Source organism: Cervus canadensis, chromosome 27 (assembly GCF_019320065.1).
Source record: "Cervus canadensis isolate Bull #8, Minnesota chromosome 27, ASM1932006v1, whole genome shotgun sequence".
NCBI classification, from domain to species: domain Eukaryota; kingdom Metazoa; phylum Chordata; class Mammalia; order Artiodactyla; family Cervidae; genus Cervus; species Cervus canadensis.
Window position 1 is genome coordinate 3,824,587 of NC_057412.1, and position 11,110 is coordinate 3,835,696.

The 11,110-nt window shown below is 38.3% G+C and overlaps 1 long non-coding RNA gene across 1 annotated transcript; it reads right to left on the minus strand.

The window, feature by feature from the left end:
- Positions 1 to 216: 216 nt before the first annotated feature.
- LOC122428943 lies at positions 217 to 9,335 on the minus strand. Its single transcript, XR_006265853.1, has 4 exons — positions 8,985 to 9,335; positions 8,065 to 8,178; positions 6,688 to 7,017; positions 217 to 665 (listed from the first exon to the last, which is right to left on the minus strand). It is a non-coding gene; the product is annotated as an uncharacterized LOC122428943 (long non-coding RNA).
- Between the last annotated feature and the right edge of the window lie 1,775 nt (positions 9,336 to 11,110).

Sequence of the window (11,110 nt, forward strand, 5' to 3'; positions counted from 1 at the left end):
TTCTCCTGCTCCTCCATGATTGCCCTAAAAAGATGCCTGGCTGACTTGCTGTAGAATGAGACATTTAGAGCAGAGCTGAATTGTTCCAGACATCCCAGCTGAGGCCATACGAGATTGGCCAATGACCAGCTTCTTGCAAATTTGAGAGTATGCCCAGCTGAGGCCCAAACTGTGCGGCCGAACCTGACCTAAAGCAACAACACAGACTCCTGAGCAAAATGAAGCCTTATTTATTACTGGTTTGGGTTTGTTATGTACACTTATTATAGATAATGCATAGAAGGTGGTAGTGTTTAGCATCTTATTTTTGGCTAAATTGGCAATGAAGCACTTCCCATTCATTTTGCTCATTTGATGGTCAGAACTGGTGAATAGGAATCTTTGACACATTTTAAAATCTGATCACTTGAGAATACAGGACTATAAGGCAGAGGAGTTTGTCTTGCCCTCTTCTCAATCGCAGCCGAATCCAGCGTTTGGGGGACAGTGGGTGTAAAGTCAGGTGATAAGGGATTCATCACAATCTGTAGCTGGGTGAGAGTACATCCCTTCACTCTGATACAGGCTCCTTCATCAGCCCAGGGGCAGGTAGAAGCTGAGAGTGGTTGTTCCTCCTTTGTCTTCCACACGCTCTATTCTTCATCAACTGGTCAGATATTTTCTCACTTAATGGGAAGAGAAAACCACCAGGAATTATTTCTCACCCTAGGAAGCATTTGAAATATACATATCATGTTTTTCTAGTTGTTAAATAATTATTTCATCCTGTTCAGTGAATTATAGGGGGGGTGCTCAAATCACATACATTTTGAGATTTCTGACTTTAAGAATGATATATAACTTCATCCTGATGCTCTCACAGTGTAATATGGAATCCAGTGCAACCATATTTCTGTAAGTGGGTTCTTATTTGATAATGATACTGCCTTTCTCATTTTTCCTAGGTTAGCACTGCAAAGCTCCACGCACTTGTCTGAGTTAACGTTATCAGGGAGACAGGAAGAGTGAAAAATAACCCTGAGAAATATTGTCTGGGTAATTCTGGTCATAAATCATGTTATTTCACAAGATTCTGGGAAGCATCCCTGCTCCTTGCTGCAGCTGGGCCATTTTGCAGCTTGAAATTTTGAGGTGACTCACCTGAAAACTGAACTAAAAGCAGACTGAAGGAGATAGTTCACACAAACAACAACGGAAGGTTGGAGACTCACCAAGACTGTGATCCCTAAGGGTGTTCACTTTACCTCTCTCTCACTGCTTTTCTTTCCTCAAGGATGACTCACCTGGGAAATTTTGGAATTTCTGGCTCATGAGTTAATTTAAACATATTTAGGACTTCTCTGGTGGACCAGTGGTTGAGAATCTGTCTGCCCATGCAGGGGACATGGGTTTGATCCCTGATCTGGGAAGATCCCACATGATGCAGGGCATTTAAGCCCTTCTGCCACAACTACTGAGCCTCCATGCCCTAGAGTCTGTGATCTGCAACAAGAGAAGCCATGGCAATGAGAACAATGAGAACCACACACCACAACTAGAGAATAGCTTCTGCTCATCACTGCTAGAGAAAGCCTGGGCAGCAACAAAGACCCAGTGCAGCCAAAAACAAACAAATAAATAAATTAATAAAAAAATTGTATTATGACCTTCAGGTAAGAATGGCTGTGATCATTTGTATAACACACCACTTCCACCTCAACTCTCTTTAGCAATAACTGCAAAAAAAAAATAAATCAGGAAGCAGACATCCCCATTGCAAATTATGGAAAGGAGCCCCTAAAAAAGTTGGAAACATTGAATAATTTCTTTTATATTTAATTCAGATTTTTCCAAAATGAAGCAAAGCAAGGAGGATACAGGGCAGATGGATACTTTCAGAAATGCCCCACGGGTGATTCGTCTGGAGACTGAGCCCTGCATGCCATGGTGGACCTTGGAGAAAGGCCAGGATGTCCTCTTGACCTTTGTTCATGGACATGGATCCAATGTGGACCCATAGCAGAGGAAAGCACTGTGTTAGGAGACTCTAGAGTGTGTACAGGGTTCACATCAAGAAGAAAGCTGCCTGTGAGGTGAGGTTTCTTCCAGACACATGGCGTTTTCTATTTGATGTGGTAAGCAGCAGCCTGGGAAAGCAGACTGGGTAAGATCCTCCACGCACCTGTCGTTACGGATGAACCAAAGAGAAAAGACCCAAAGTTGATCGTTAGCAGAGTAGACCACCAGAAAGAGTTCCCCCTTCATTTCCTCAGCCTCTGGAACAGCCAGCTACACATGTAATTTATAGAAAGTAACCTTGCTGCTTAAAGTCCACAAAGCCCATTGTAAGAGAAATGTAAAAATCAGTGAGCGGAAACCAAAGAGCATAAGCTATCCTCATTAAATATGGAGGCACCACATCAGAACAGCTCAGTGTGGTACCAAAGCAAATGTTCTGAGTCCTGAAAGGAAGAGGGTAGCAAAGAAGCTTTGTTTCTAAGGCAAAGAGTTTCCTTGGGAAAGAGAACAAAGAATAGGCTCTTTACGCTTTCAATAAAACTCTAGAAAATATGAAGAAGAGCATGAGATAATAAAACAAAAGACAGTTTAGAAAGGGAACTAGCTAGGAGACATAGAACATAAAAATTCAACATGAGTTGGATGAGGGAGGAAAAGAAGAAAGAGAATCAAAGTGTAATAACCCATTTAAAATCTGCATGCGTAGGACTAAAATTTGCGTTAGAAAGATTAAAATGGAAAAGCTTTTCCTATGATACAAGGGATCATAATATGGAAGATAAGTGGGAAGCTTTTCCAGAATTCAGATGAGGAGAATAAAGGGATGAACCTGATGAGAAAGAAGATGACATGGTCCATGCGCCCTGGAGATATAACGAAAGGATCCTGGTGTTTTGAATGACCTTACACTCAGAGTTTTCTTCTGAAACATTGAATTCGAGAAGAAATGAGTCAAGACTCAGAATTTTGAGGAAGAAATATGTCTGTCCTTAGAGTTTTTTACTTAATTGAGTTTTCATTTACAGAAGAATATAATTGTACAATTTTCAGATTTTAATTTGCTGAAAAAAAGTATACCACCAATACTGTACTCATTTCAAGCCATGAGAAATTTTTAAAAAGATAGAAAAAAGAAAAAGAAAACTCACATTTAGAATGGGACTATTTTATAGAAAGTGACTAATGGTAAACATTGAAAAAAAATCTGAAATAGAATGGAATCTAGACTATTATTGTAATTATAGTGTAAAGTCAATTGAATAGGTCTTAAACAGTTTTTGAAGGGTGATAAAAATAAAAAAAAATGAAAAGTCATATCAATACTAACAAAAACAGAAAGTAAGAGTTGAGGGTGGGGTACAAGTAAAAACAGAAGTGTTTTTAAGTTACATAAAAGCTACTAAATGGATCTGTATTTTCTGACATAGTTTTTTAAAACATTACGGTTATGTGTGAGATTATTTTTCTTCATTGTAACGTTCTATACAGTGTTCTAAAGTGTTAGTCGCTCAGTCATATCTGACTCTTTGAGACCTCATGGACTGTAGCCCGCCAGGCTCCTCCGTCCATGGGATTTTCCCGGCAAGAATACTGGAGTGGGTAGCCAGTTCCTTCTCCAGCGGATCTTCCCGACCCAGGGATCTTCCTGACCCAGGAATCAAACTCGGGTCTCTTGTGCTGCAGGCAGATGCGTTACCATCTAAGCTACCAGGGAAGCCCACCCAAAAGGGACACAGAATCCTGCACAGAACAGACGTGCAAGGTGTGGCAGGCAATCACGACGTGACACCAGCGTAACCGCCACTTGAATAAGAAAGTGCCTTCTCCCATCTCCCCAGAAGCTTTCTCAGCTCCTCTCTGATGCAATTCCATCCCTCCCCACTAACGTCCCCTCGTCCTAACTTTCGTTGCCTTAGGATAGCAATTTGTGCTCAGTCGTTCAGTCATGTCTGACTCTTTGCGACCCCACGGACTTTAGTCCTCCAGGCTCTGTCCATGGAATTTTGCAGGCAAGAATGCTGGAGTGGGTTACCATTTCCTTCTCCAATACAGTTTGCTTTTGCCTGTTTTTGAACTTTCTATGAATAGAATATATGCATTATTTTATGTTTTGAGTCAACAATTTATTTCATCCATGCTATTGAGATAGCTTAGTTTGTTTACTTTTATTACTTTATAGGATTTCATTGTCTATTCAGACATTAACTAATGTCTTCCACTGTGGGTGAACTTCGGGTTATTTGCAGTTCTTGGCTTTTATGAGAGACATATCTTTAAATATTTTAAAAGAAGATGACATACAGCATTGAAAACAAGATGGATGGTTGAAAACACAAATTAAAATAGCATTTATACCTCAATACAATGGCAAAAAGAAAACAGCAAGGAAGCTTGACATAGGAGCTCTAAAATGGGATGATAGAAGTAAATACACATTTATGGAATAACTGTGAATATGTTATCTTTAACTGAAAGGTAAATACTAGACTGGGTCAAAATAATATCTGAGGGAGAACCTCTTGTCATGGATACACATAAAATGAAACAACGCAGAAAGAGTAAGAAGGTAGGAAAATCTACATAACCAAAAAGCAAACAAAACAACTGGAGTTACAGTAAATCTGTAGGATTAGGATTCACCATTGTTAAAAATAAAAAACAAGTGGAAACCAGCCTTGAAAATTCCCTGAGCACACCCAACCAGTTTGGTCATACAAAAAAAAAAAAAAGCTTAATTTAGCTGACTTTGCAAGATTGACTTGACATAGGTCATTTCTTGCTTGTGCTCTGAAAATCATAAACAACACTTGAACTGTTTTCCAAGGTTTGTATGAGGTAACCACTAACCAGATCCCTATTACTGGAGAAAATTCAAATAATATAACCAATCACAGTGAAGACTATGAACTTACTCTGTAAGCTGCTTTATAACATTGTACCCCACCTGAGCCTCACTCTATGTATGGCTTGAGTGCCCTTGGTTTGCAAACTTTTTGGTTTGTGCACAACAAAATTATTCTAATTACTGTTTTGGTGATTCAGTGGTTTTACTTCTGTTATTTCTGAACTTTGGACAGTGTGACACTGTTAAACAGGACGAAGAAATTCCATAACATTTTAAAAAAGTGTAGAAATTTTTATGCCCCAAACTAAAAAAATCATTAAATTATATAAACAAATTCTTAGAAATTCAAGAGCAGTCCAAAAATATAATAGAAGCAGAAGATGTTAATATGTCTTTCTTAGTGCTTAACAGATAAAGTAGGAAATAAATAAATGCCAAAGACACATCCCAATAATATAATAAACTAGGCTATTTATTTGATATATATTGAGCTATTTTTCTATAACAAAGGATAAAAATAAAAGCTAGTAATTAGGTAAAGAATAACAAAGTATATAACTTTAAATGAGAATGGAAAAATTACACAGAGAGCAAAAATTATTATAATTAAGGTAGAAAATACAAAAATAAAATAATTGATGTCCAGATAAAAAGGAAATAACAATAATGAGAAATTTAAAATTATAAGCAAATATTGCTTATAATTCTACCCTAAATGATTTAAAAATCTCAAAAAATGACTGAATATTAGGGAATATAAATCATGAAATGGGGTTCAAGAAGAAAAGAATCTGAGCATATGAACAAATAGTTGAGCAAAACATTGAAAATGTTTGTCAAATATTATTTTCTGAAAATGCTTTGGAGCAGAATACTGAGCTGGTCAGCTCTCCTACTCTGTTAAGGACAGGTTAAAAATGAAGATCAGTGTTGTGATCCATAAACTGTGATACGGTACACAAAGAGCTGACATTACTTTACAAACTAGTATTACCCACATTTGATTATGAAGATGCAAAACAGAGAGCTGGAAACCTAATCTCATTTATAAACATAGTCTCAACATTCTACATAAACTTACAGCAAGTTAAATTCCAGAAGAATTCTAGAGTTAAAAATAAAAAATTTATTACAAAACTAGTGAAAAATATGGATAAACCCTTTGGAGTGCAGAAGGTCTATTTAAACATAATAACAAAGCTAAAAGCTATAAAAATAGTTCATAAATGTTTATCAATAATACAGTGATCCTAGTGAAATACGAGAGCCAAAGAGGGGAAAAAAATTGCAAAGTTCTGTCACGGAGCTCATATGCTTAATATGTAAAGAGTTGTTATAAATATTTTAAAAAGTGCCTTAAAAATTAGGCAGAGATGCAGGCAGACAATTCACCAAAAATTAATGAACATTATCAATAAATGAACAAGCTTCTTCAGTAATCAAAGCATTAGAAATTCAAAAGCTGCTTGATATCAAGTTATGAGCACTTCATTCTGACCTTGTGAAAGTCCAGAGATATTTACAACAAGATCTTGATGTATTCTAAGGCCTATATTCTCAGGTCACACCTGATTCTGGGACCCCATTTCCAGGAATTGTTTTGGGAATTATCCAGTGTGGGCTGATTTTGTCAACACTGAGGTCACCATTTGTGAAAATCAGGTCCTTTCCAACACACACACACACACACACACACACACACACTCACTCCCCATGCATCACACACAGGTATGAAATCCTGATGCATAAAAGGGGGAGGAAGTGAGCAGAGGTCTTTGTAAACAAACAATCTGGACAAGTGCAAATTGGAAAACAGATACCCCCTGAAGTTTCCTTCACATCACCTGTCTTTGGAGGAAGTTCTGTGGTCTTGTTCAGTGAGATGCCTCAGTCTTGCCATACTGGGTTGGCTAATTTCTTTCTCTCCTATCTGGGTTCTCTGTGGTTACCTTCTCCTTTTCCTTTCCATGTCCCCCTTCCACTCCCCAGCAATTCCTCTTATGCAGGTGGCAGAGAAGTTTAGCTGTCAGTTTCCTTGGCTTCTGCTGACAAGGGTGCTCTGAAAGTGTCATCTTCCAACCCCAAGAGCTTATCAAAGCAGTTCCCCAACAGGACGGACGGTTCTTCAAGAAGAATCGGATCCTGGCTGTTAGGATAATGATGGTTCTGCCACTCTAGTAAGACCAAACATGAATCGTCAAACAAATTTTGTGTTGGGCTATCAGCTGCTTTAGATTACTTCCTAATGGTCTCTACCAATATTTCCTAGGGACATTTGTTTATTCTCTATTGTCAAAAGAATGACTGTGGACAGGTTTGAAAACCCCCAAGGGAAGTACTAATTTTTACCACTTAAGGAATCCTCTTTTAGAACTTTAGGTTCTAAAGTTTAGAAGGACTGTCTTTACCCCTGTCATCATGGTGATAGCAACAACCCAGTGAGACAAATATTCTTGTTCTTGTTCTATGTTCTTCATAGCTACGAAGCTTATCAGTAGATCTAATGCACTTAAATTATAGCTGATATGGAATTTGAGGATTTGTGTTGGAAACCTGAGTCCCATTCATGATCTAAAAGTGTGGAACTGCAACTATTAAGTATTCTAAGTCATTTGGGCACTATATTTCATTAATTGCATGCTATATACATGTAAGTATACATAAGTTACATGTAATTAAGAATCTACTATAATTTTAAAAAGCTTGAAAGTTTTATTTAGGGAAAATTAGACCCCTACAGAGGCTTGATTTAATCTGAATAAAAGAGAAAAGTGAGTGGAGAACAATTATTTAGGGACCATGTAAATGTCCCCTCACCAGACTCTAGATGGCCCTATTGAAGTGAAGTGAAGTGAAGTGAAGTGAAAGTCGCTCAGTCCTGTCCGACTCTTTGCGACCCGATGGACTATACAGTTCACGGAATTCTCCAGGCCAGAATACTGGAGTGGGTAGCCTTTCCCTTCTCCAGGGGATCTTCCCAACCTAGGGACTGAGCCCAGGTCTCCTGCACTGCAGGCGGATTCTTTACCAGCTGAGCCACAAGGGAAGCCCAGATGGTCCTGTTAACCATTTTCATTTACAGACAAGGAAAGAGACTGAGGGAGGTTAATGCTCAAGGTCACACGGCTAGTTATATAATAGAGTCAGTGTTGGTATGTGATCTTCACAAAAACTGAGATAATACATGTTTTTGCTTGCTTAATCTCAATTATGAAAATTACCTGGACAATGGGGTTTCCTATAGTGGAAATCTGCCAAGATTTTTGAGAAACTGGAATTTTAGTATTTTTCCAGGAGAAGCTTCCTGATCTTCTTGAATCTACTGGATACCTTTCCTTGATTTAAAAGTCAAAAAAAATTTATTTTAGTGGCCAAGAACATCTTATTTTAGTAGTTGTTGAAAAAATTTGTTTTCACTCATTACTTGTTGCTAACTTGTAGTCCCAGTCTGTCTATTTTAGCCAAGACATTGACATTCATCACTGGATCAGTGCAGTTAAGGCACTGTCTTAATTGGAAGAGGGTGAATGTTAATCACTTTAATTATTATTATGATATTTTCAGTGCCAAGAGTGCCCAGGAGCCTTTTTAATACGGAAATCCACCAAATGATAACAGGAAAAAATTTACTCCTTCCCAATGTGGTTATAATTTAAAGGTGAAAATAAGTACAGTGCAGCTAAATGGAATTATTAGTTGGTGTCAAATACTGTAACTCTACAAGCTATGAATAATGTCTTTCCCCAGAGTCTCCTCCTAAGATGTTTGTAGGAAAATTAAAGTACAGCATAATTATCTCACCATTGCTCTATACAATTTAGAATTTAGTTTTTCAGTTTTACTATCCTCTAGTAAAGGACTATCCTCCCTCTAGGGAGGACCCTGGTGGCTCAGATGGTAAAGAAGCTACCTGCAATTTGAGAGACTGGGGATTGATCCCTGGGTTGGGAAGATACCCTGGAGAAGGGCATGGCAACCCACTCCAGTATTCTTGCCTGGAGAATCCCGTGGCCAGAGGAGCCTAGAGGGCTACAGTCCATGGGGTCGCAAAGAGTCGGATATGACTGAGCAACTCACACACACACACACACACACACAGTACAAGAACAAGCCTAATAGGATTAACTTTTAATTTACTTACCCCTAAGTCATGAAAATCATTGCTCCAACTTTAGGAAGTGTAAAACCAACATCAATTTTGGGTAGGTGGCTGAAGATCAGGAAGATTTTTCATCTATAATTGTCTTGAGCTGGATTCCAGCAGGTAATTTGAAAGTGGCAGGCTCCCTTATTACCAGATCCCAGAGCCAAGAATTTCCTGTCTTTCTATTTTGCTCCTCCCTGCACTTATCTATGAATGACATTTCTGATTCCTAGAAAAAAAAAAAAGACAAAAAACCTGAGTCAGCACCTGAGCTTTGAAAATTCTCGGAACTTCATGCTAATTGAATTATCTTTTGAAAGCTTAGGATAGCCTTCTCTCTTGACTAGGATAATTGGGATGAAAACTGTTTGTAAGGCTCAATGACAGTTTACTTTCTTGTACAGCCTTTTATGTATGAGTCACAAAGCCTTTTGCAAACCATAACTTGGTTCTTGCAGCGCCCTGGGGAAGCAGATCTCATTAACCCTGTTTTACACATGATCATGAAACCGGCCCAGGGAGTTTCAGTGAGCAGTCTCTGGTCAGGCGGTGAGTCAGTGGGAAAGTCGGGGGAACAAACTTGTGGAACTTTTGACGTGCACCTTGAACATGCTGCCTTAAAGAAGGGTGAGCAATTAATAGATGAGCAAGATAAACGGAGATCCATTTGAAGAACAGATTTGCAATGAACAATCGTTGTTCTAATGAATTATTTAAATTGTGTCTTAGCTTAAATGAATCTGAAATTGCAGTACGTAGATATATTTTTTCCAGGCAACTCACTGTGACATAAAATTTTTGGGTCAATTGGCTTTTAGTGTTTAAGTGTGTATGTAAATGGAAGATTGCAGAATAACTACTAGAGTATGTTTTGGTTGACCCTGATAGGTGATGTTAGTAACTAAAGAGGGAGATACTTAAAATATGCAAGAACAGAAATGCAATGGGAGATAACAAGAAATAATTTCAATTAACTTAGTGTGATATTTAGGTATGCAGCAGTGAACAATTAGAAAGCTGGAAGTCACTTTGCATAGAGGTCATTTAGTCAGTCCAACTCTGCTACACTTAAAACAGTCAACTTAAGAGAGAATTCTATGGCTAAAAGTACTTGAGGAAGCAGGACTTCATTAGGTAACGTTAGAAATGACCTGTTCATGAAATGTGTACCTCTATATGCTGCTGGTAAAATGATTCAGTCATTGAGGGAAACAGAACAGCTATCCAGCTTGGGACTGGAGTCTGCACTTTGATTAGTGTTGCAGAGGATGAGAGTCTGCCCCTCAGCTTTGCCTGTTGAAACTTTTGGTTTTGTTAGTTTACCCCAGAGGTTAGCAGGCTCTGGAGGACTGAGTCAAGTTAGCCAAATTTGAAAGAGACTGATGTATAAATGAGAGTGAAAATTTAGTTCACATTGGAATCAGGTTAGCTTATTGGTGCAAGATACTTGTGTGTTAGTCACGCGTGTCCGACTCTTTGTGACTCCATTGTCTGTCCATAGAATTCTCCAGGCAAGAATACCGGAGTGGGTTGCATTTCCTTCTCCAGGGGATCTTCCCGACCAAGGGATCGAACCCAGGTTTTCTACATTGCAGACAGATTCTTTACCATCTGAGCTAACACTTAGTGCATCGCATTTCTAGGAGGCTAGGCCAATTGGGAAACCAAATTAATATCAGAATTCTACTTGAAGAGTCTAGCTCGAGGATTAGATTATCTGAATGACATGTTCATTATGTCTGAAAAAGATGCATTTGCCCAGCGAACAATAAGAACATCTGCTTGGCTGATCGAATGCCTGCAGGCCTCTACCCCTCTGCAAAGATTATGTTACCCTTGACATGTTTCCATTAGTTGGACTGCAGGTTCTCTAATGATAATTATCATTTGCCTGGGTACTGAGATGCAGAAAATTTAGTCTGAAAAAAAATCTGTTTAGAAGTAGTCTTTTCAGAAGTTGATTATTTCTGAAGATGTGCACACATTTTCTTCATTTTATCTCCTTCATTTTAGAATTTATATTCTTATTTATTTATTCTTATTTATTTATTTCTTCTTATTTATTTCTGTTACCTTGTTCATCTTCTGATTCATAGCTCCAGATTCTGAAGTGACACTGAATT